Genomic DNA, 27,533 nt, shown 5'->3' with positions numbered 1-27,533 from the left:
ATACCCACTTTCAATATCCAGCATCAGAGAATTCATACTGATGAGAAACTCCTTGAATGTAAGGAATGTGGGAAGGATTTTAGTTTTGTATCAGTCCTTATTCGACATCAGCGAATTCATACTGGTGAGAAACCTTATGAATGTAAGGAATGTGGCAAGGCCTTTGGTAGTGGTGCAAACCTTGCTTACCATCAAAGAATTCATACTGGTGAAAAACCTTATGAATGTAATGAATGTGGGAAGGCCTTTGGTAGTGGCTCAAACCTTACTCACCATCAGCGAATTCACACTGGTGAGAAACCATATGAATGTAAGGAGTGCGGGAAAGCCTTTAGTTTTGGATCAGGCCTTATTCGACATCAGATAATTCACAGTGGTGAAAAGCCTTATGAGTGTAAGGAATGTGGGAAGTCCTTTAGTTTTGAATCAGCCCTTACTCGGCATCACAGAATTCACACAGGTGAGAAACCTTATGAATGTAAGGATTGTGGGAAAGCCTTTGGCAGTGGTTCAAACCTTACTCAGCATCGAAGAATTCATACTGGTGAGAAACCTTATGAATGTAAAGCATGTGGAATGGCCTTTAGTAGTGGTTCAGCTCTTACGCGGCATCAAAGAATTCATACTGGTGAGAAACCATATATATGTAACGAATGTGGGAAGGCTTTTAGTTTTGGATCAGCCCTTACTCGACATCAAAGAATTCACACCGGTGAGAAACCTTATGTATGTAAGGAATGTGGGAAGGCTTTCAATAGTGGCTCGGATCTCACTCAACATCAGAGAATTCACACTGGTGAGAAACCCTATGAGTGTAAGGAATGTGAGAAAGCCTTTAGAAGTGGTTCAAAACTTATTCAGCATCAAAGAATGCACACTGGTGAGAAACCCTATGAGTGTAAGGAATGTGGGAAGGCCTTTAGTAGTGGTTCAGACCTCACTCAACATCAGAGAATTCATACTGGTGAGAAACCCTATGAATGTAAGGAATGTGGGAAGGCTTTTGGTAGTGGCTCAAAACTTATTCAACACCAGCTAATTCACACAGGTGAAAAACCCTATGAATGTAAAGAATGTAGAAAGTCCTTTAGTAGTGGTTCAGCCCTTAATCGGCACCAGAGGATACACACTGGTCAGAAACCCTATGAATGTAAGGAATGTGGGAAGACTTTTGGTACTGGCTTGAGCCGTACTCAACATCAGAGAATACATACTGGTGAGAAACTTTAGGAATGTAAGGGCTGTGGGAAGGCTTTGGAGAGGGGTTCAGAAATTCAGCAACATAAGAAAAGTCATGCTGGTAAGAAGCTCTGTGAATGAGAAACTCTATAAATTGGAATTAGGTAGTTAAGGAACCATACAATAAAGAGAATTCATACTAGTGAGAGTCCCTACAAATGTAATTAAGGTACATATACTTACACTTTACCAGTTAGTCAGTCTGAGAAAATTCATACAGAAAATAAACACTCTGAATAAAATATTTGAATATTTTTATCTAAATTCATTCCTTCATTACTTTCAGAAAATTCATACTTGTAAATATTATAAGTTGAAAAACCTTTTTATTGTATATTGTGCTTATTTTAAGCATCGAAATTTATTTGGGGGCTAACACTGCTACTTTCTTTTTAATGTTCTTAATTTTTTGTGAAGTATACAGAATTACTGATGCATTTTAAAATTATTTTAAATTATTGAGGGTCTAATTTACCCTTTTTCTCCCTCCCCCATTTCTCATACTAACACCATTTATTTAATAACCATATCTATTTTTATATATTTTTATTGCATGTTTGATGGTAAGTTTATTTTTATACATATAAAGATTTGATATCAGGTCAGTCTTTGTTTTTGAAATTTGCATATCTGTCTATGTATCTGTGTGTCACCCTGTTTGTGTTAAGTTACTGTTACTTTTACATATCCTTTAGTATCTTGTGGATATGTACCTTTTGGAAGATTGTTTTATTTTCCTTTTAGAAACTTATACTATTCTTTTTGCAGAACAATTTTCCTCCTTAAAATGTAGATATGAGTAAAAAAAAAATAGCTACAGTTATCTGTAATCTTACCAGTCATAGACAATCACTGTCAAATTTTTGGAGCAAATCCTGTAAGATTACATCTGGCATTGCTTTTGAGAGAAAGTGTGATTATGCTATAACCAGCCTTTAATATTCTTTGTCTGTGAATAACCAGCCTTTAATATTCTTTGTCTGTGAATATATTGTTACTATTCCATTGGCTTAAAAGTATTTACCTGTTTTTATCAAACCCCCATTTTGTCAAATAATGAAAATTTTGCCATTATAAAGAGTTACCTTGTTGGCCCCTTTTGAATGTGTCTGCTTTATTTATTTGTTGTTCATTTTAGAGATAATATGTGGCTCTCTTCTGCTTTTACTGATTTATACATTATAGGTAAAATTGTACTTCCCTTTGACTAACATCCCGACCTTAGTTACTTCCCCAACATAACCAACTTACTTATTCCTCCAGATCCTTTTGTATGCATGTATGTTGTGTTTATGGCAATGTGGGCCTAATTAGTGTACTTCAGAGGCTGGTTATGGGGATTCTACAGTTGTGCCCATCACATAATAAATACTTGGTTAGTTTAGCCATCATCATTGTTATCTCCTCAGTCTTTGTTATTTATGGAAAAACTTTTAACTGTGATCTCTACCTTACTCAACATCAAAGACATTATCATGGAAAAAAGACATCTATGTAAGTGAATATAGGAAAAGTTTGATTAACATTTATTCCTTATTGAACAAGGAATAATTCATCTTAAAGAAAAATAAAGACTGTAAAGTGTAAGAAGGAAAAATACCTCATGAAACTTATGCTTCTAAAACTTAAAAAATGGGATAGATCCTTCATAAAAATCTGAACACTGAAGAATAACATCAGCCTCATGGTGGCATAAGATGCCCATCAATTTTGCACACACATCCCCTTTTAACAACTAAAACTTGGCATACATCCACAACTTGCCTCTGTGGGTATTGTGGGATCCAACACTGTATACCAACGGGCCTGGGAGGAGTCTCAACCACCTGTGTATCAAGTAATAGGTGGACAGTCCTTGGTATGGGCTGTTGAACCAGCAGGAATCTGTGAACCAGCCCTAGTCCCTCTTGGCTGCAATTAAGGTAAACTTGGAGACTGCTGATTTGAGCAGACACCCACAGATGGGAGAGCCTTTTAGAAGTCCAGGTTGCCTGAGGAGAGATTCCAGCACTCTGTTGAAGCAGTAGAAAAAAAAGTTTGAATGCATTGGAAAGAGTAAGATAAACTTTGCCAGCACTCAGGGCTGCATCTGAACAGAGCAAGGGAAGCAACTGCTGGTGTCTGCCTGGGCAGCACATTGGAGACAGCTCAGACCTCTGTCTATAGCTGACACGGGCTGAGCACCCATGCAGGCCCCCCACTCTTGCTTCAGCGCCCCCGACCTGGGGCAAGGGGCCTGGTGCTGGGAGAGGGGAAAGCACACACCTAAAGAAAACAGAGCCAGCTTGGGCCTGACCCTCAGGATTTCTGCTCCAACAACTTGGAATCAGACCCTGCCCCCAATAGGGCAGTGACAGCTACTGAGCAGAGAAGTCCCACCTCTCCTAGCTCCAGCTCTAGCCCCTCCATCTCCAGCCCCACCTCCTACCAAAGTGATAGCTGCCAGCACACCCTGAGGAAGAATGTGATTGTGTCCACAACAAATCCAGCTCTCCCACCAAAGGCACTGGGCACCTGCAGTCTGTACAGGGACACTCCCACATAAGAACATCCCTTCAGGACTGCAATAGGTAATTTTTATCTAAGTTTATAGAGGCAGAGAAAGTTAAGCAAAATGAAAAGTCAGAGAGACTTCCCTGGCAGTCCAGTGGTTAAGACTCCATGCTTCCACTGCAGGGGTCATGGGTTAGATCCCTGGTCAGGGAACTAAGATCCCACATGCCATGTGGCGCAGCCAAAAAAAAAAAAAAAGAAAAAGAGGGATTGGTCTCAACTGAAAGAGCAAAAGAAAGCTCCTGAAAAAATAATGAAACAAATAATTAACCAGATAAAGAATTCAAAGCACTGGAAATAAAAATGTTAACTGAATTAGGGAAAAGAATAGATGAACACAGTGAGAATTTTAACAAGGAACTGAAAATATTTTTAAAAAACAGAATTGAAGAATTAAGTAGTTGAAATAAACACACTAGAAGGAAGAAATAGCGACTAAATGACAAAGAAGAATGCATAAGGGATCTGGAAGATAGACTAATGAAAATCACCCAATCAGAACAGCAAAAGTGTCTACAGCCATACCACCCTGAATGTGCCTGATCTCGGAAGCTAAGCAGGGTCAGGCCTGGTTAGTACTTGGATGAGAGACTGCCTGGAAATACTGGGTGCTGTAGGCTTAAAAAAACACACACACAGCAAAAGAAAAAGAAAAATTTAAAAATGATAACCTTTATGTGATCTTTTTAAAAATATATTTATTTATTTATTTATGGCTGCATTGTGTCTTCGTTGCTGGGCACAGGCTTTCTCTAGTTGCAGCAAGAGGGGGCTACTCTTCATAATGGTGTGCAGGCTTCTCATCGCAGTGGCTTCTCTTGTGGAGCACGGGCTCTAGGCACACAGGCTTCAGTAGTTGTGGCATGCAGGCTTCAGTAGTTGTGGCACACGGGCTCAGTAGTTGTGGCACACAGGCTCTAGAGTGCAGGCTCAGTAGTTGTGGCGCACGGGCTTAGTTGCTCCGTGGCATATGGGACCTTCCCGGACCAGGGCTCAAACCCGTGTCCCCTGCATTGGCATGCGGATTCTTAACCACCGCGCCACCAGGGAAGTCCCCATTTATGTGATTTTTGGGATAACATTAAGCATACCAACATTTGAATTATACATGTCCCAGAAGAAGGGAGAGAGATGGGGATTGAACATGGTGGTGCTTCCCTGCACCATCAGGGAAGCCCTATGATCATTACTGAAAATAAATTAATTAAAAATTTCCAGAGCAAATAGAAGATGAAAAAATGAAAGGGTGTAACATGTTCTGTGATTGCAGTACTAACATCATTAAGATCTCACAAATTCTTAGGTTATAAATGTGATGCACTCAATTAAAAACACCCAAGAATTCTTCTTAAACATACGAGCTAATTCTAAAGTCTGTATAGAAAAATAAAGAGACCAGAATAACCAGTAAAATTCAGAAAAATAATAATAAAAATTGGATAATTAGAACTATCAGATATTAAGATATATTACAACTCTACACTAATTAAGAGTGTAGCTCTTCACTAGAACTAAAACTCCAGCTATAGATCCAAACACATAGGAAAGGTAGTATGTGATAATGGAGGCATTTTGGATCATTTAATACCCTTTTGAACTGTTATAAATCTTGAGGATTTGGATGTATTATTTCATATGTATATCATATGTTAGATATAGATTTTTCAACAAATGTTTTAAGTAGCCATATGACAAAGATTAGACAAATTTGTATCCATGTTTATTCAAAAGGTCTGAAAACATCACCCCATAGTTTATGCAATAATAAAAAGGGGAAAAGATAGCTTTACAGTGGATAGGGCTGTTGACCACAAGCTTAAGGAACTAAATTAACATAAGAAATAGGAGAAAGTGACATTATGTGGCTACTGATGTGACACATTAAGGACACTATCACCCATGGAGTATTCTGGTCAAAAATATTTAGCCTGAAGTTAGACATGGGGACATTTAAAAAAATGCTTAGAAGGACATTTCGAGGGAGAAAAGCAGTCTGGACACCAAAAATATGATTCTGAAGTACAAGAAAGCTGTGAACTATTCTAAATCAAAGAAGACTAATGAGATATGACAACTAAAATAGTTCATGATCTTTGTATCTTGGATTAAAAATCTTTAAAATTGTTGGGATCATTGGGAGAAATTTGAATATGTACTATATATTAGATCATAACATTGTGTGATTGTTAAATTTTTTGAGTATTTATTGTGGTTATATTAGAGAATATCAGTTCATAGGACCTGTGTAAAATATGGGCATGTCTGTAAAATAAAGGGCATTCACTAAGTGGCCTTATGTAATTGGGCAGGCATATGGGACAGATTTTAAAACAAATAGGGGGACTTCCCTGGTGGTGCAGTGGTTAAGAATCTGCCTGCCAATGCAGGAGACGCGGGATCAAGCCCTGGTCTGGGAAGATCCCACATGCCCCGGAGCAACTAACCCCCTGCCCCACAACTACTGAGACCGCGTTCTGGAGCTTGCGAGCAGCCACAACTACTGACCTGCGTGCCAAGAGCCCGTGCTCGGCTTCAAGAGAATCCACCACAATGAGAAGCCGACGCACCAGAGCGAAGAGTAGCCCCCGCTCGCTGCAACTAGAGAAAGCCCAAGTGCAACATGGAAGACCCAATGCAGCCATAAAAAAATAAATATATAAATAAATTTATTTTAAAAAATGGATCCCTAATGCACAGCTCAAAACAAATTTAAATGCAAATGGATCAAAAATGTAGATTAAGAATTGTAAGATTAAAGGTTAAACCGTAAAATCTTAGAGAAAAACATGGAAGAAAATAATAATGTAAAATTAACACAAAACCATGAAGCCATTGTAGGAAAAAATACATTTGTTTACTTTTACATGAAAAAGTATTTGAAACTATTGAAAGTCAAAATGTAAATCCCAAACTGGAAGTTTTTTAAACAGAAAACATTCTTAATAACAAAACAAGGCAATACAAATCATTAAGAGAAAATATAAGCAATGACCTAACAAAAAATGGGTGAGTATGAAAAAATGTATGAGGGAAACTGCAAAGAAATGTTTACTCCTTTGGAAATTTTTTCTCCTATCTCAATAAGATATGTGAAATTTATAAATGCAATTTCCACTCATCAGATTGACAGAATAAGGAAATTACATATCTAATTTGTACATGTTGGTGGTGGACAGCTGAATTGATATAAGCTAAAGAAGGGCAGTAGCAAAATACTTATCAAAACTTGAAACGCAGGTACCCATGTCTCCAGAATTTGTGGAGGAATTTGTGTAACAGATGTTACTAGACATATCCACAGAATATAACTTATGGCACCAATATAATAGCAAAAGACTGGAGGAGTGGGGCGGTCAATTACAGTAACAAATTGGTTAAATTATCATATATCTATTTAATGGAAATATATAGCAAATTAAATGAGATATCTATACATTAATATGAAAACTCAAAATAATATTTAAGTGTGTATAACAATCTAATATTTAAAATGTATCATATGTACCTGTATAAATGGACTCAGGCACACGCATATAAACAAACTGACACGCACATAAACAAACTGACGCACACATGTTGTCGTGGTAAGAAAGTGGTGAATGCATTGGTTGCTTGGAGAATACTGGGTGTCTGGAGACTAGGATGCAAGGTGCTCATTTTTTCTCCTTGTATAGCTTTTCATTTTTTATTTTATTTAGCATAGGCAAAAATTAGTCAACCAATACCCTGGACAAAAATTTAAAATCATTAAAAAATCAATCTTGGGTTGTAATCCATTTCTAGTTTTGGCTGTCACTAAACTTTTCTGAGCCTGGGTTCCAAAGTCTTTTGAATAGAGGAATGACTTCCTAGATGGGATGGAGTGAGCCAAGGGCATTGGCTGACTTCTACCACACAGGCACTAAATAATATTAGCTGTGGAGTAGCAACAGGGGAGTCTGGATATCCGCCCACCACTCAGTGCCGGTCCACCAAAGAGGTCAAGTGTGACTTCGGCACAGGCGGTACAGGCAGGACTGTGCGGCTGGTGATGAATGGGCTCAAAGGGTTCTGGGGATTGTAGTTCCTGCATCGCAAAAAACCTTCAAGTGCGCAGGCGCAGATGCAATTTTGTCGGCTCTTCTTTGTAGATGGCCTAGTTAGCATAGCTTCCTGAGGCGTCGGCCGGTTCCAGTGGCTACTTCGTACCGAGGAGCGGCTCTTAGGGCTGCAAGGCTCACAGTGCGGGAGTGCCTTCCAGCCAAGCCCGAATGGGCGTAAGCACTGCCTTGTGACTGGGAGACCTTATACCCGGTAAACTTTCTGTGTATTTGTCGCCGCGGCCTTAGCGAGTGGGGCTCGGTTATCAGCGAGCCGCGCCTTTAACATCTGGAGGGTGATTTACATGTGGCGACGTCCAGGGTTGACTGATCAGTTGTGCTCCGAGGAGAGATGGCTTCCTTGAGGACAGCGGCGCCCCGTAGACTTTGATCTGGGGCCGAAATTTGGGCGCATCTCCGGCTCAGGGTCTTGACTGAGGCGAGTCTTTCTGCTGTAGGTCTAGTCTCGCCGGAGTCCTGCTCCCCAGGTGTAGCGAAGACACTGGTTTGCTCAGAAATAAGGTGGCGCTGGGAAGAGGACGTTGCATCCGTGTCTCCAGACACGGCCAGCTGTCCAGAGATTATTTTGTTGCAGCTGGAGCCTGGAGCCCCCGGGTTAGGGAAGGGGCAGGATTTGTCCAGTCTCCCTCCCATTCCTATCAATGTGTCTGTGAAGTGGAGAGAGTGGACAGTGGGACAACAAGGTAAAGGACTGCCTTTTGAACTGGGTTTTTCTGGGAACTGGGAGGCTGGCGTGGCCCTGCCAGCCCTGCAGTCTCCCAGGACTCTGCCCTTTTTCAGAAGAGGAGCCCTGAGGTCTGCACATTTCCTGAAAGACTGAAAGCCATGACCCAGGTGAGGTGCTGCTTCCTCTCTGCTTCCTGAAACACATGGGCATTTGCCTTCTTTATCCCGACCTTTCCTGGGCAGGAGCATCTTTTCCAGGGCCTACTAACCATTTCCTTTCATTCCATCCATTCAGCTCTGTTGCCTAGATGCCCCTGATTGTCACGTATTCACGATTTTTTCTGTGAATCATTACCTTTTTCCCTTTGGGGTCAGGAATGTTGGTGGGGCAGAAGTGCACAGGGAGGAAAATGTGGACATTCTCTGCTAAATAGACCTGTTTTACACAGACAGTGATGTGATGAGGTCAAGCTGAGCACTTGAGTGGAAGCTCACATCTGGTCATGATCATTTCCACAGACTGGGGCTTCCTAGTAAAGCAAAATGGGTGGTGTTGATGGTCCAATCTTCATTTGACCTAAGTCTTTTTGTGAATCTTCATCCTCCAGGAGATTCTGGCAACTCAGGAACCAGGAACATTTATTACAGTTTAGTGATGGCTGGCTACAGGTTGGATCATCCCAGAACATAAGTTGATTGAGAACCTTACTGTTAGAGCCCATACAGACAGACAGATCTTAAAGGTCTTATTAATGCCAAAGATCAAAATGAGAAGAAAGATTAAGTCAGTTGATTCCATATGCTGGATAATAATGCTTCCAATAAAAATGGTGTTTATTAAAGAATTTTCACAAAAAGAATAAATCCCTTTATGTTACCACGTGGTATAAGAATGAACCTGCATCTTGAAAAAATTCTTAACTTATATGCAGAGTCACTTTATTTAAAAAGGGATTTTTGAACTCATACCAAAATTTAAGTATTAATGATTCAAATAGAAATATGATGCTTCTAATTAAAGTAGCATGGTCTTGCCATATCACCTAGTTTCTGTCCAAAGACTTGGCTAACTGCCTTTGGTATTTATCCCTGTAGTGTTTCCAGTTATTCTTATTTTACTCTTTGTGGAATAATCAAGTTTAGTAGTCATCCCTTGGCTTCCCTGTGTGTTAGAATGTCATATCTGGGAGGGGGGAGTAACACGGGCATCTAGTAGAGGTCAGAGTTGGTGCTGTATATCAACAAACAATGCATAGAACAGCCCCAACCCTGCAACAAGGAATTATCCAGCCCCAAATGTCGACATTGCCAAGGTTGAGAAACTCCCCTCTAGACATATCTTTATGTTTTCTTGATTCCTACAGTGATGTTTAGAAGTCCATTGCATTTCCGATTCCTGATACTTTATATATGACCTGTTTTTTCTGTCTTAACTTTTTTTAAGGATCTTCTCTTTATCACTTTTATTCTCAAATTTTATTCTTAGATATTTTGTAGAGTTGGTCACTTTTTCTCCTTAGAGCTAAATGAGTAAAGAGTAGGTGGAGGGAACTACTGTTTACTGACAATTGATTATATACCAGGCATTACTAGACTAGATGATAACTTTACTATTTCACATAATAGAGAAACTCCACTTAGCTAGACTTTGTACGTCCCAAACATGGTTGGATACTGGAAACATCCTACTGTGAACAGATAGCTTGATCTATCTTCAGGAAATGGGATTTTTTGAGGACATAAATTAAATCATACTGACTTCCAGGCCTCCAGACCCAGCCTATTTGTTCTATGTGTCACTTCCTATAAACACTTTCTTTATCACCTGTATTTTACCTTTTACTTCTCTCCTCCCATTTTAAAAGCATTTGCTTTTATTATATCCTTCATACATGGATCTGTTGTTTCAGGGATTGGTGTTATTCAAGGATGTGTCTATAGACTTTTCTCAGGAGTGGGAATGCCTGGATTCTGATCAGAGGGATTTGTACAGAAATGTGATTTTGGAAAACTATAACAACCTGGTCTCAGTTGGTAAGCATACCTGTATCTAAAAATTCAGTCTTCCCTCTGGAATATTTCCTGTACATTTTTTTCCCTGTTCCCAAGGAAAAGGCTTGAGCTTTGTAGAGTTGAAAATGTGTAGCTCCGTTGGGGTTGAGGCTCCATCTTCTCTAAATAGTGACCTCTCTTCTTTGATTTTGAATTCTAAGCCTCCCATAGCAAAACTGTGTACCATTTCTCTTGGGAGCAGGACTCTCCATTCCTAAGCCAGATGTGGTATCCTTATTGGAGCAAGGGGAAGAGCCCTGGATGGTTGGCAGAGAGGTGGCAAGGGACTTGCTTCCAGGGAAGTGAGGGATGGTCAGGCAGGGAGAGGGCATTGAAGGATGTAACCTAGCTGCTTATGGAGGAAACAACTCTGAGATGTTTTCTGGGAAGTTTCCATTAATAGTCAAAACCTGTAGAGAAAAGTAAGACCTCTACACCAAACTGTCAAATTTCCTTACCTCTACCTCTACCTCTCACTGTCCATACTTCTCTTCTCTTGCTTCCTTCCCATTTCAAAGTGGGAAGTACAACCCTTGTTCCTCTTCAGTAACAAATTTCTACCTTTACTTTGAAGACCATTCTTACACAGTTACTTTTCTTGTGCATTTAGATTTGTGTAAGTATCACTTTCTTAAAATTTCTGAGATGTTTCTTCCCTGAACCGGTTTTCCTGTTCATTATTTTACTCATTTATTCACTTATTCTTCCAATCATTACTGATTTTATAATTGGTACAAGATATTTACCAGATGATGAAAAGATGATAAGATTTTTAAGCTATTAAGAAACTTATAGGACTTCCCTGTTGGCACAGTGGTTAGGAATCCACCTGCCAATGCAGGAGACATGGGTTCAAGCCCTGGTCTAGGAAGATCCCACATGCCACGGAGCAACTAAGCCCACGCACCACAACTACTGAGCCCGAATGCCACAACTACTGAAGCCCATGCGCCTAGAGCCCACGCTCCACAACAAAGAGAAGCCACTGTAATGAGAAGCCCACGCACCGCAACGAAGAGTAGCCCCCGCTCGCCCCAACTAGAGAAAGCCCGCAAGCAGCAACGAAGACCCGGCGCAGCCAAAAATAAATAAATTTATATATATATATAAATTTATATGGAATAAGAGGTACAAACTAGTAGGTATAAAATATATATATATATAAAGAAATTTATATGGAATAAGAGGTACAAACTAGTAGGTATAAAACAAGCTACAAGGATATATTGTACAGCATGGGGAATATAGCCAATATATTATAATAAATATAAATGGAGTATAACCTTTAAAAATTATGGGGCTTCCCTGGTGGTGCAGTGGTTAAGAATCTGCCTGCCAATGCAGGGGACACAGGTTCGAGCCCTGGTCTGGGAAGATCCCACATGCCGCAGAGCAACAAAGCCCATGTGCCACAACTACTGAGCCTGCGCTCTAGAGCCCATGAGCCACAACTACTGAGCCTGTGCACCACAACTACTGAAGCCTGCATGCCTAGAGCCTGTGCTCCGCAACAAGAGAAGCCACTGCAATGAGAAGCCCACACACCACAACAAGAAATAGCCCCCGCTCGCCGCAATTAGAGAAAGCCTGCATGCAGCAACGAAGACCCAACGCAGCCAAGAGTAAATAAAATTTAAAAAAATTATGAATCATCATATTGTACACCTGTAACTTATATAATATTGTACAGCAACTATACATCAATTTAAAAAACGCTTAAAAATAAAAAATTAAAAATTAAAATAAAAAAAAGAAATTTATAGACTAGGGAACCTAGGAACAAGTCCATAAATATTTTTTTAAAGTAGAATCAACTACAGGAGGAGTTCAGTAGGGTACCCAAAAGAAAGAGCTAAAGATGGAAGAGTGGAAAGCCCCTGTCTTAATCCATCTGGGCGGCTATAACAAAATACCAGAGACTTGGTGGCTTATAAACAACAAAAATTGATTTCTCTTAGTTCTGGAGGCTGGGAAGTTCAAGATCAAGGCACCAGAAGGTTCAGTATCTGATGGACTTCCTCATATTCTATCATATTCTCATTGTAATCTCACATGGAAGAAGGGGGAATCTCTCTGGGGTCTTTTATGTAAGGGCACTAATCTCATTCATGAAGGCTCTGCCCTCATGACCTGATCACCTCCTGAAAGCCCCACCTCCTAATACTATCACCTTAGGGGTTAGAATTTCAAAATATATATTTTGGAGGGACACAAAAGTTCAGTCCATTGTAGCCCACAGAAATGTAATGGTTGGAGCATTGGGATGATTATAGTCACCTCTGTATAGAGAACTGGGGTTAAAGGGCATGTGTAGGCAGGGAGAGATTGGAGTGAAGGAGGAGAACCAGACAGGTACGTTCGTTCATTCAACTAACATGTATTACATAGTGCAATCCATGTGGTTATCTGGGAAGAGGGAATTTCAGGCAAAAAAGGCATAGTAGGTACAAACGTCATGAAGCAGGAACAGAATTACTATGTTTGAGGAACAGCAAGGTGGCCAGTATGGCTCAGAGAGGGAAGGGAAAAAAATATGAAATGTGATCAGAGCTGTGGATTTTGGAATGGGTCAGATTATGTAATGGCTTTTGAATCATGATGATGTTCTTACTGTGACTAAAATGTGACATATATAAAAGGTCTTAATTACTGACTCATACTTTAAAAGGCTTACCCTAGCTGCTGGGTAATGAAAATATTGGAGATGCAACGTGGAAGCAGGGAGGCCAAAGAATCAGTGTCCAGGTGAGCAGTGTATTAACAATTTAAGTGATGAAAAGTGGTTGGATAGTAGAGACAGAAATTTGCTGATTTTGCTGATACTTTGGTTGTTGGTTGTAAGAGAAAGAGAAGAGTTGAGAATGACTCCAAGTTTTCTGGCTTGACTAGTTGAAGAATTGAGTTAACTTAAAGATACGGTTAAATTAAGAGTTTGGTTTTGGACATGCTAGGTTTGAGGTGATTGTTAGACATACAAATATAAAAGTTAATGAGTTGTTTGGATTTATGTTTCTGGTTTTTCAAACGAGTACAGGCTGGAGAGAAAACATGAAAGGCATGGGTGTATGGATAGTATTTAAAGCTGTATGATAGAATGGAATCATAAACAGTGAACACAATTAGCATAAATAAGAGAGCAATTTTACTACATCCTCATGAGGAATGTGTACTCTTACTTAAAAAACATCTTTTGATCTATATTTGGATAAAAGTATACTCTTATGGTTTGTTTTCCAAGTTTTATCTTTTGAATATTTCAAACCTCCAGAAAAGTTCAAAGAATGGTAAAATGACAAATATACATATTTTTTTAAAAAACAGCTTTATATTTAAAAATAGCTTTATTAGAGCTATAATTTATATATAATAAAGTATACCCTTTTAAGGTATACAGTTAGATGGCTATTAATTGTATGTAGAGAGTTGTGCTACCATCACCATAATCTAATTTTAGAACATTTTCTTCCTCCCCCAAAGAAACCTTGTACCCATTAGTAGTCACTCCCCTTTTTTCACCCTCTCTCCCCAACCCTGGGCAGCCAGTAGTCTACTTTCTGTATCTATAGGCTGCCAATGTAAATGGCATAATGCAATATGTGGTCTTTGTAACTGGCTCTTTCACATAATGTCTTGAGGTTCACATACTGTAGCATGTATCACTACTTCCTTTTTATGGCTAAATAAATTCCATCATGGTTTATCCATTCATCAGTTGACAGACATTGGATTATTTCCACACTTGGGCCATTACAAATAATGATGCTGTGAACATTCATGAACAAGTTTCTGTATGATTACAGTTGCCCCCTGAACAAAGTGGGGGTTAATCCAAGTATAATTTATAGTCAGCCATCCCTACCCTCAGTTCCTCAGCATCCATGGGTTCAACCAACCATGGACTGTGTACTACTGTAGTAATTTACTATTGGAAAAAACTGACATATAAGTGGACCTGTGCAATTCAAACACATGTTGAAGGGTCAATTGTACATGTTTTCAATTCCCTTGAGTATATACCTAGGAATGAAATTGCTGAGTCATATGGTAACTCAATGTTTAACTTTTTGAGGAACTGCCAAAATATTCTCAGGTCCTTTGCACATTTTAAAGTTGAGCTGTTTGGGCTTTTGTTGTGGAGTTGTAAGAGTGCTTTATGTTCTCTGGATATTAATCCCTTATCAGATATACATGACTCGCAAATATTTTCTTCCATTCTATGTGTTACCCTTTCACTTTATTGATATATCAGATTAAATTCCAGATGAGTCTTAGATTTGAATGTGAAAAAACAAATGCAGATCCACAAAAGCACATAAGGAGATGTTCAGCCTTGCTCATTACAGAAAAAAAGCTAATTAAAACCACACAGAGAGACCTATCAAACTGGCAAATATCCCAGAGTTTGCTGATGTACTGTAGTTGAGACGCTGTGGGGAAATAGGCACTAAAATTAAAATGTTACTTGAGTGAATGTACAACTTTATATGAGAGGAATTTGGCCATATCTAGGAAATGACAAATGAATTTTACTCATTAATCAGTTATCTCACACCTAGTCGTTCATTCCAAAAATAAGCAGGCAAACTTTCAAAAGATAAATGCAATTAAAACTTCTTTTCTCTTTTATATGTCTGTCTATTTTTGATCTTATTAACTTTTAGAAAACTTCCATAATTTGTTTCCCTGCAGATAACTGTCTTGTCAGTTTTTTCTTGCTTTTAAATGGTTAGACCTTTTGCTTCTTTTTCTTTTTCTTTTAGTTTTTGTCACAGTCTCACTTCAGTGTCTATAATTTCCAGTAAACGTTAAAGAAAACTGGGGATAGTAGGTCCATCTTTTTTTGTTGGTTTCTTTACAGCATCATTTTAACATTTCATAGTTATGCGTTTTTGTCATATATATCTGGAGATCTCATTAAAATTTCCTAATCACCTCATCATCCAGTATGACTTCCCATCAATATATGTCCTTTGTCGATTTATCAGATTCTACAAGTATATTTGATCACCATATAAGTCATTCACATTTATATACGTTAACTGAAATAATTTTAAACATCTTTATTGGAGGATAATTGCTTTACAGTGTTGTGTTAGTTTCTGCTCTATAACAAAGTGAATCGGCTATATGCATACATATATTCCCACATCCCCTCCCTCTTGTGTCTCCCTCCCACCCTACATATCCCTCCCCTCTAGGTGGTTGCAAAGCACAGAGTTGATCTCCCTGTGCTATGAAGCTGCTTCCCACTAGCTATCTATTTTACATTAGGTAGTGTATATATGTCAATGCTGCTCTCTTACTTCATCCCAGCTTACCCTTCCCCCTCCCCTGGTCCTCAAGTCCATTCTCTACATCTGTGGCTTTATTCCTGTCCTGCCCCTAGGTTCATCAAAACCATTTGTTTTAGATGCCATATATATGTGTTAGCATATGGTATTTGTTTTTATATTTCTGACTTACTTCACTCTGTGTGACAGACTCTAGGTCCATCCACCTCACTACAAATAACTCAATTTCGTTTCTTTTTATGGATGACTAATATTCCATTGTATATATGTGCCACATCTTCTTTATCCATTCATCTGTCGATGGACACTTAGGTTGCTTCCATGTCCTGGCTATTGTAAATAGTGCTGCAGTGAACACTGTGGTACATGTCCCTTTTTGAATTATGGTTTTCTCAGGTTATATGCCCAGTAGTGGGATTGCTGGGTCATATGGTCATTCTATTTTTAGTTTTTTAAGGAACCTCCATACTGTTCTCCATAGTGGCTGTACCAGTTTACATTCCCACCAACAGTGCAAGAGGGTTCCCTTATCTCCAGCCCTCTCCAGCATTTATTGTTTGCAGATTTTTTGAGATGGCCATTCTGACCGGTGTGAGGTGATATCTCATAGTTTTGATTTGCATTTCTCTAATGATTAGTGACGTTGAGCATCTTTTCATGTGTTTGTTGGCAATCTGTATATCTTATTTGGAGAAATGTCTATTTATGTCTTCTGCCCATTTTTGGATTGGGTTGTTTCTTTTTTTGATATTGAGCTACATGAGCTGCTTATATATTTTGGAGATTAATCCTTTGTCAGTTGCTTCATTTGCAAGTATTTTCTCCCATTCTGAGTGTTGTCATTTTGTTTTGATTATGGTTTCCTTTGCTATGCAAAAGCTTTTAAGTTTCATTAGGTCCCATTTGTTTATTTTTGTTTTTATTTCCATTTCTCTAGGAGGTGGGTCAAAAAGGATCTTGCTGTGATTTATGTCATAGAGTGTTCTGCCTATGTTTTCCTCTAAGAGTTTGATAGTGTCTGCCCTTACATTTAGGTCTTTAACCCATTTTGAGTTTATTTTTGTGTATGGTGTTAGGAAGTGTTCTAATTTCATTCTTTTACATGTAGCTGTCCAGTTTTCCCAGCACCACTTATTGAAGAGGCTGTCTTTTCTCCATGTATACTCTTGCCTCCTTTATCAAAGATACGGTGACCATATGTGTGTGGGTTTATCTCTGGGCTTTCTATCCTGTTCCATTGATCTACATTTCTATTTTTGTGCCAGTACCATACTGTCTTGATTACTGTAGCTTTGTAGTATAGTCTGAACTCCAGGAACCTGATTCCTCCAGCTCTGTTTTTCTTTCTCAAGATTGTTTTGGCTATTCGGGGTCTTTTGTGTTTCCATACAAATTGTGCAATTTTTTGTTCTAGTTCTGTGAAAAACACTATTGGTAGTTTGATAGGGATTGCATTGAATCTGTAGATTGCTTTGGGTAGTATAGTCATTTTCACAGTACTGATTCTTCCAATCCAAGAACATGGTATATCTCTACATCTGTTTGTGTCATCTTTAATTTCTTTCATCAATGTCTTATAGTTTTCTGCATACAGGTCTTTTGTCTCCTTAGGTAGGTTTATTCCTAGGTATTTTATTCTTTTTGTTGCAATGGTAAATGGGAGTGTTTCCTTAATTTCTCTTTCAGATATTTCATCATTAGTGTATAAGAATGCAAGAGATTTCTGTGCATTAATTTTGTATCCTGCTACTCTACCAAATTCATTGATTAGCTCTAGTAGTTTTCTGGTAGCATCTTTAGGAGTCTCTATGTATAGTATCATGTCATCTGCAAACAGTGACAGTTTTACTTCTTTTCCGATTTATATTCCTTTTATTTCTTTTTCTTCTCTGATTGCTGTGGCTAAAACTTCCAAAACTATGTTGAATGATAGTGGTGAGAGTGGGCAACCTTGTTTTCTTCCTGATCTTAGAGGAAATGGTTTCAGTTTTTCACCACTGAGAATGATGTTGGCTGTGAGTTTGTCATATATGGCCTTTATTATGTTGAGGTAGGTTCCCTCTATGCCTACTTTCTGGAAAGTTTTTATCATAAATGGGTGTTGAATTTTGTCAAAAGCTTTTTCTGCATCTATTGAGATGATCATATGGTTTTTATCCTTCAGTTTGTTAAAATAGTGTATCACATTGATTGATTCGTGTACATTGAAGAATCCTTGCATTCCTGGGATAAATCCCACTTGATCATGGTGTATGATCCTTTTAATGTGCTGTTGGTTTCTCTATGCTAGTATTTCGTTGAGGATTTTTGCATCTATGTTCATCACAGATATTGGCCTGTAGTTTTCTTTTTTTTCCTGACATGTTTGTCTGGTTTTGGTATCAGGGTGATGGTGGCCTCGTAGAATGAGTTTGAGAAGGATAGGTGTTAGCTCTTCGCTAAATGTTTGATAGAATTGAACTGTGAAGCCATTTGGTTCTGGGCTTTTGTTTGTTGGAAGATTTTTAATCACAGTTTCAATTTCAGCGCTTGTGATTGGTCTGTTTATATTTTCTCTTTTTTCCTGGTTCAGTCGCAGATGGTTGTGCCTTTCTAAGAATTTGTCCATTTCTTCCAGGTTGTCCATTTTATTGGCATATAGTTGCTTGTAGTAATCTCTCATGATCCTTTGTATTTCTGCAGTGTCAGTTGTTACTTCTCCTTTTCCGTTTCTAATTCTGTGGATTTGAGTCTTGTCCCTTTTTTCTTGATGAGTCTGGCTAAGGGTTTATCAATGTTGTTTATCTTCTCAAAGAACCAGCTTTTAGTTTTATTGATCTTTGCTATTGTTTCCTTCATTTCTTTTTCATTTATTTCTGATCTGCTCTTTATGATTTCTTTCCTTCTGCTAACTTTGGGGGTTTTTTGTTCTTCTTTCTCTAATTGCTTTAGGTGTAAGGTTAGGGTGTTTATTTGATTTTTCTTAATTCTTGAGGTAGGATTGTATTGCTATAAATTTCCCTCTTAGAACTGCTTTTGCTGCATTCCATAGGTTTTGGGTCGTTTTGTTTTCATTGTCATTTGTTTCTAGGTATTTTTTTATTTCCTCTTTGATTTCTTCAGTGATCTCTTGGTTATTTAGTAGCATATTGTTTAGCCTCCATGTGTTTGTATTTTTTAAAGCTTTTTTCCTATAATTGATATCTAGTCTCATAGCGTGTGGTCAGAAAAGATACTTGATACGATTTCAATTTTCTTAAATTTACCAAGGCTTGATTTGTGACCCAAGATATCGTCTATCCTGGAGAATGTTCCATGAGCATTTGAGAAGTGTATTCTGTTGTTTTTGGATGGAACGTCCTATAAATATCACTTAAGTACATCTTGTTTAATGTGTCATTTAAAGCTGTGTTTCCTTATTTATTTTCATTTTGGATGATCTGTCCATTGGTGAAAGTGGGGTGTTAGGGTCCCCTACTATGATTGTTTTACTGTCGATTTCCCCTTTTATGGCTGCTAGCATTTGCCTGATGTATTGAGGTGCTCCTATGTTGCATGCATAAATATTTACAATTGTTATATCTTCTTCTTGGATTGAACCCTTGATCATCATGTAGTGTCCTTCTTTGTCTCTTTTAGTAGTCTTTATTTTAAAGTCTATTTTGTCTGATACGAGAATTGCTACTCCAGCTTTCTTTTGATTTCCATTTGCATGGAATATCTTTTCCCATCACTTCACTTTCAGTCTGTATGTGTCCCTAGGTCTGAAGTGTGCCTCTTGTAGACAGCATATGTTCAGGTCTTGTTTTTGTATCCATTCAGCCAGTCTATGTCTTTTGGTTGGAGCATTTAATCCATTTACATTTAAGGTAGTTATCGACATGTATATTCCTATTACCATATTCTTAATTGTTTTGGGTTTGTTATTGTAGGTCTTTTCCTTCTCTTGTGTGTCCTGCCTAGAGGAGTTCCTTTAGCATTTGTTGTAAAGCTGGTTTGGTGGTGCTGAATTCTCTTAACTTTTGCTTATCTGTAAAGGTTTTAATTTCTCCTTCGAATCTGAATGAGATCCTTGCTGGTAGAGTATTCTTGGTTGTACGTTTTTCCCTTTCATCACTTTAATTATGTCCTGCCACTGCCTTCTGGCTTGTAGAGTCTGCTGAAAAATTTGCTGTTAACCTATGGGGATTCCCTTGTATGTTATTTGTTGCTTTTCCCTTGCTGCTTTCAATATTTTTTCTTTGTATTTAATTTTTAATAGTTTGATTAATATGTGTCTCAGTGTGTTTCTCTTTGGGTTTATCCTGTATTGTATTCTCTGTGCTTCCTGGACTTGATTGAGTATTTCCATTCCCATGTTAGGGAATTTTTCTACTATAATCTCTTCAAATATTTTCACAGACCCTTTCTTTTTCTCTTCTTCTTCTGGGACCCCTATACTTCAAATGTTGGTGCATTTAATGTTGTCCCTGAGGCTGTCTCTGAGACTGTCCTCAATTCTTTTCATTCTTTTTTCTTTATTCTGCTCCCTGGCAGCTATTTCCACCATTTTATCTTCCAGCTCACTTATCCATTCTCTGCCTCAGTTATTCTGTTATTGATTCCTTCTAGAGTATTTTTAATTTCAGTAAATGTGTTGTTCATCACTGTTTGCTCTTTAGTTCTTCTATATCCTTGTTAAATGTTTCTTGTATTTTCTCCATTCTGTTTCTGAGATTTTGGATCATCTTTCTATCATTATTCTGAATTGTTTTTCAGGTAGGTTGTATTTTGTCTTCATTTATTTGGTCTTGTAGGTTTTTACCTTACTCCTTCATCTGTAACAAATTTTTTTGTCATTTCATTATTTTTTTTTTTTTTGATGTGTGGTGCTGTGTTCCTGTCTTACTTGTTTGGCCTGACACATCCAGCACTGGAGTTTGCAGGCAGTTGGATGGAGCTGGGTCTTGGTGCTCAGAGGAGGACCTCCGGGAGGCCTCACTCTGACTGATATTCCCTGATGTCTGAGGTTGTCTGTTAGTCCAGTGGTTTGGACTTGGAGCTTCCACCACAGGAGCCAGGCCTGAGCTCTGGCCTGGGAACCAAGATCCCGCAAGGTTTGTGGCACGGTAAAAAAAAAAAAAAAAAGCAAGAAAGAAGGAAGAAAGAAGGAAGAAGGAAAAAAAAGGAGCAGTACAATATCAAAGAATGAAAAACAATAAAATTAGAAAGATAAAAAATATATTACGAAAAATAAAACTATAATTGAAAGAACTGCAACTAGGTAAAATAAATCCACAACAGAAAAAAGAATAAAAAAAAGTGGGGTGGAACAAGCCAAAACGAGAGATCACTAACAAAGTATAAAGAATAAAATAAAAGGAGAAAAATAAAAGATTAGGAAAAATCAAAATATACAAGAATCAACAACAATGAATCAACAAGGTAAAACAGAACCCCAACCTAAAAGAGGAAAAAAGAAAAGGAAAAAGCCTTGACTATGGGGCAGAGTTTAAGCTGGGGTGGAACTTAGGCAGAGGAGGGGTTTAGGGTGGGGTGGGACCTAAGTGGGTGGGCTGGTGATGTTTGAGCGTGGGGCTGGACCTAGGCAGGGTGACGTTCAAGTGTGGGGCGGGGCCTATGCTTAGGACCTGTACAGAGGGGGACAGGCAGCACATGGAAAGGAGGGCCTCTGGAGTGTGGCGTTCCAGAGTTTGGAGGTGGGGTCCTGAGTGAGGGTGTGTGGGTGGTGTTTAGGCCCAGCACGTCGAAGGGTGTCTCCAAGTGTAGAGGTGGGGCCCTGGGTGGGGGTGTAGGGGCAGAGCTTGAGCTCGGCATGGCAGGAGGGAGGCTCCAAGGGCAGAGGATTAGGCCTGGGAGCCCAACAGGCTCCCCGGTGCCTATGTGGATGGGGAAAGCACTGGCCCCGTTACCTTCAGTTCCTTTTCACCCCTCCCCCACCATCTCCCCCAGGGTCTCCCCCATCCCTCCTGGACCCCTAACCAATGGGTGGGTCCCGCGGGGTGTAGGAACTCCTTCCCTCCCCCAGCCACCCCTCAGGGGTGCTGGTCCCGGAGGTCTGGCCTTTACTTTTGCTCCCCCTTCCCTCCCTCCCACTCCCTCAGGACCCACAGAGCTGGAGGGGGCCTAGGTAGGCAGAGGATTGGGCCTGATGTCTCAACAGGTTCCTGGGGGCCCAAGTTGGCAGGGATTACCTGGCCATGCTCCCTTTTTATCCTCTGCCCTCCCAATGGTTCCCCAATTTCCCCCTTTGGGCGTGGGATCCCTTCCCCTCCCCCAGCCACCCCTCAGGGGTGCCAGTCCCATCCCGCCTCCACTTCTCCTCCCCCCAAGCCCCACGTCCTACACAGTCACTGGGGATTCCTCCCATCCCCTTAGGTGTCTGTGGTCCCCCACCGGTGCCTGGTAGGTGCCCTAGTTGTGAGGAGACACGAATTCTGCATCCTCCTAGTACACCATCTTGACTCCTAATTACAGTTTAATTACCCTTTTATACCATAAAAGTTTCATTTCTTCCAGGAAAAAAAAACAGTGAATGAAAAACAAAAAGTGAATGTTTTCTATTGTGCTTTCTTTCAGACTGTGGATCTAGGCCTGAAACCAAGAAATTATCTCTGAAGAAGGAAATTTATGAAATAGAATAACCCCAATGGTTTATACTGGGACATCTTACAAAACATGGACTTGAGTGTTCCTGTTACAGAGATGATTGGGAATGTGAAAGAAAGACTGGGAAAAAACAAAGATCTCATGAAAAAAAAAATTTAATCAAGTTATTTTCAACTATGAAAATATACACACTTTCAGTCAGCACACATCTTTTACTCTATATCAAAAACTTTATATTGAAGAGAAAGCCTGTGAATGCAGGGACTATGAGAGAGGTTTGGTGCATGACTTTCAACTAACTGCACATCAGAGAATTGATACTGGCAAGAAATTCAGTAACTATAAGGAATATGGGAAGGCCATTAGTAGAGGTTCAGAACATACTCAGCATCAGAGCATGCTTCCTGGTGAAACCTATGAACATAAGGAATGTGGTGGGGCCTTAGACAGTGTACAACATCAGAGCATCCATACTGAGGAGAAAATCTATGAGTGTAAAGAATGTGGAAAAGCCTTTAGTACTGGTCCAATATTTAAATCGCATCAGAGAATTCACACGTGAGAAACCCTGTCTAGCTAAAGAAGGTGGGAAGGTTTTTCATCATTCCTCAGACCGTATATTCACCAGAGACTTCACAGCAGTGAGAAACCTTATCAATGTAAGTTATGTGGAAAAGCCTTTAGTAGTAAATCAGCCATTATTCTACATCAGAGAATTCACACTGGTGAGAAACCTTATCTGTGTAAAGAATGTGGTAAAGCTCTTCATTATTCCTCAGATCTTAAAAGACATCAAAGAATCCATACTGGTGAAAAACCCTATGAATGTAAGGAGTGTGGCAAGGCCTTTAAGAGTGCATCATATTTTTTAATACATCATAGAATTCAAACTGATGAGAAGCCCTATGAATGTAAAAATTGTCCTAAGGCATTTAGAAGTAGTTCAGCCCTTAATCGACATCAGAAAGTTCATACTGGTGAAAAACCCTGGGTATGTAAGGATTGTGGAAAAGCCTTTTGTAGCAGTTCAAAACTAATAGAACATCAGAGAATTCACACAGGTGAGAAGCCCTATGTTTGTATGGCATGCGGAAAGACCTTTTGTAACATTTCTATACTTACAGAACATCAGAGAATTCACACTGGTGAGAAACCATGTGTGTGTAAAGAATGTGGAAAGGCTTTTTATCACCCTTCAGGCCTTAGCCAACATTGGGGAATTCATATAAATGAGAAACCCTATGAATGTAAGGAATGTGGGAAAACCTTTAGCAGTAGCTCAGCCGTTATCTGGCATCAGAGAATTCATACCAGTGAGAAACCCTTTGAATGTAAGGAATGTAGAAAGGCCTTTCATCGTTCCTCAGATCTTTCTCAACAGAGAATTCATATGGTGAGAAACTCTATGAATGCAATGAATGTGGGAAGGTTTTTGTACGTAGTTCAAATCTTAATCAACATCAGAAAGGTCATGCTGGTAAGAAACTGAAAGGTATCTGTGGGGAAAGGCATTCAAGTATGGATATATACCTAATTTGAGATAGGACTACATGCTGATGAGATATCCCATAATTAATACAAAGAGACTTTTATTTGCTTTTCACAACCTAAATGCATAAGAATACAGTAAATGTCAGAAGACCATCAACAGTTCATTCCTTACTTAATATCAGAATTTATAACTGTGAATGAGAAAAATAAAAACTTATTTTGTGCCAGATCAACCCTAAACAACAGAGAACTTATTAAGGAATAACCGTGGGATTTCATTTTATTTTTCCTAATTTAATTCTAAGGTATTTTGTCCTATGTATATTTACTGATCATTAAAATTAATTATTTACCAGCCAATATTAATTAAGTTAATTTTTAGTTGTACATTACAGTTCTGAGTTGACTTCTTTTTCTCCAAGATTCTGAACCCATCACTACTTATTCTTTCTAGTTGCTTTCTTACTGGTTTGGTGGTTTATTCTTATTTATATAAACTTAAGTTTCAGGGCAACAATTTAAGTATTCATATGTATATATGTGTGTATGTATATGTATATACATATATATATATCTGTAATTGTACCTTTTTGTCTTATTTTTACTTTTTATATATCTTAATATAAATAGAACTATACCACTATTTTTTTGAAGAGAGTTCCTTTTAATATTAATATTTTATTGTAATTTTTCAGAGGAATTCAGAAGGTACAAAAGAAACCTTTAATCCTATCAACCATTATAATAACCACTCTCAAATTGTCAAAACAAGTCTTTTCAGAAAATTTTTAAAGAAAATATATTTCATAAACTATGTTTTCTATGACAGAATACATCATGAACAGTTTTCCAAGTCAGTAAATATCATATCATTATCCTTACTTGAATGGAGTTAGTGTTTATCTGTGTGGCTCTACTATTATTTTACTAATCTGTTGATAAAATATATTTACCTTCTAAATTTTGCCTTTATAAACAATTCTTTAAATATCCTGTTTGCACATTTTCTATACTTGTCTGCTTTATTTTTTATTTCTGAAATTATCCATGGGTGCCTTGTACCTAAAAAAAATTTTAAACATTACAGATAAGCTAAACTCCCTTTTGTCTAGTTCCCTTACTCTGGTTTCTTCCCTAAATTTACCACTGTTGGCAGTTTCATTCAAGATCCTTTTTATTTTACTTTATTTTCAAGAGCCTTTTTACACAACGGCACACACACATATATAAGTATGTACGTTTGTGTGTGTGTATATATATAGATATATACACATAATGTTTATAATCTGTAGAAATGTAATATTGCTTTCTATCTTATGTATTATACTTCAAGTATGGAAAAATGGAGGTGACTATAATAACTGTCAAAGAGTGTAATGAGGACTACATGAGTTAATGAACCCATGTATGTAACTGGTGGCTTGTTCAGTAAATGTTAGCAACTATAATCTTCATCTCTTTCAATTATGGAATGGTGTTTCACCACAATATATACCTTATGCAATAACAAGACACTTCATATCAGAAAAAAACTTAAAACCAAAATTAAATAAAGATGTTAAAATGTAGTAAAGCCTTCCTGTAGAACTCAGTCTTTATGCTGAATCATGACATACCAGAGTAAAAATGTCCATAAATGTGTATGGGGTGGTTGAGACCACAGCTATCAGAATAATGAGAAGTGTACAAAAAAATAGTAATATTATAGAACACATTATCTAACTTAGAACACATTGGGTAGCCAAAATATCCAAATACTAATTCAATTCTCATCTAAATTGCCCTTTGATTAAGGATGAAATCAACACAAATTACAATTTCACTAGGAATAAATAATAGTGGGTATTCTACATAGAAAATGGTGCCTGACAAAACTACATGGAAGAAAATTTACAGCTCTACATTCATGGATGTATTAGAATAATAGAAAAAATTTTAAATAAGTATATAGTTTTGAGAAACTAAGAAAAATCACAGAAATATCTAAAGACAATGGAATGCATTTGTAAAAATGAAGGTAAAAATAACTGAAATAGAAAAATGAAAAGTCTAAATGGATGAAAAGCACAAATGGTGTTTCTTTCTTTTTTTTTTTTTTTTTGCAGTACGCGGGCCTCTCACTGTTGTGGCCTCTCCCGCTGCGGAGCACAGGCTCCGGACGCGCAGGCTCAGCGGCCATGGCTCACGGGCCCAGCCGCTCCGCAGCATGTGGGATCTTCCCGGACCAGGGCACGAACCCGTGTCCCCTGCATCGGCAGGCGTACTCTCAACCACTGCACCACCAGGGAAGCCCCAAATGGTGCTTCTTGAAGAAAACAATTGTAGAAGTACTGGTGAAAAAAAGGGAGATAAGCATTATGACTAAGAAACTGACATTACTACAAATTAGAGATTTTATGGGTAGCATATATACCCCTTTTGCCAGTAATTTTGAAAAAGTAAAATGCTTATTTTCCAAAATAGAAATCTCCAGAATTGAGTCAAGAGAGATAGGAACACTCAGTCCAATAAAAACTGAATAAACATCTAGCCATTTCTAAAGAAATTGCCTGATCCTTTTTATAGGCAAAATTCCCAAAACTTTAAGGATCTCCTCATAGAATATTTGAACATGAAAGTTTGATATTTAATTCTATGACTCTTGCATAACCTTAATTTTAAACTAAAAGGGGAAAACAACACTTATGGTACCAATTATGAATATTTGTGTAACATCCCAAATAAATCAGTAATTTAAATTCCCAAGTGTATTCCGTTAAATCTAGAGTACTGTTCACTCCAAAAAAGCTGAGCAATATTTCTATAGTTTACACAAAGTCCAAAGATTTCTTTGAAAAAATGTTGATCCATCTGGCATAATTTTCCTTCTACATCAAAAATTTCCTTTAGCATTTATTTTAGTGCAGGTACACTGCCATTAAATATCTCAGCTTTTGTTTGTCAGAATATGTATATTATTTTAATTTTTCTGGATATATTTAGAATTCCAGGTTGACACAATATATATATGTTCTGTTTTCCTGGAGAACCCTAATATATCCAGACTATGAATATCATTGGGGGACCTTATCCTGCCAACTACCTGCTGCCAGTTTTGCAAAAGTGGCTATGCCATTTTGCATTCCCAGTAGCAATGTATGAGATTTCTATTTGGTCCACATCCTCATCAACAACTGATATGGTGAGTCTTTTCAATTTTAACTATTTTACTGAGCATGTAGCAGAATTACATTGTGGTTTTAATTTGCATTTCTCTGAGAAGTACTGACTTCTGGCATCTTTTCCTATGTCATTTGTTAGCCATTTAAATGTACTCTTTTGTGAAGTGTCTGTTCAAGCCTATTGCCTATTTTTATTGGGTTGTCTGTCACTTTTTCTCACCAAATGAGAACTCAGGCCAGTTAACACCTTGTTTAAGCCTTATGAAACCCTGAGCAGAAAATCAGTCATGTCATACAGGACTTCTGACCTACAGAACTGTGAGCTAATAAATGGGTGTGTTTTTTTATAACAAAAATATTGAATTTATTACCAAATGCCATGTACAAAAAAA

The sequence above is a fragment of the Hyperoodon ampullatus genome (genome assembly GCF_949752795.1).
Source record: "Hyperoodon ampullatus genome assembly, chromosome: 18".
In the NCBI taxonomy this organism is placed as follows: domain Eukaryota; kingdom Metazoa; phylum Chordata; class Mammalia; order Artiodactyla; family Ziphiidae; genus Hyperoodon; species Hyperoodon ampullatus.
This window is presented reverse-complemented; position numbering follows the sequence as displayed.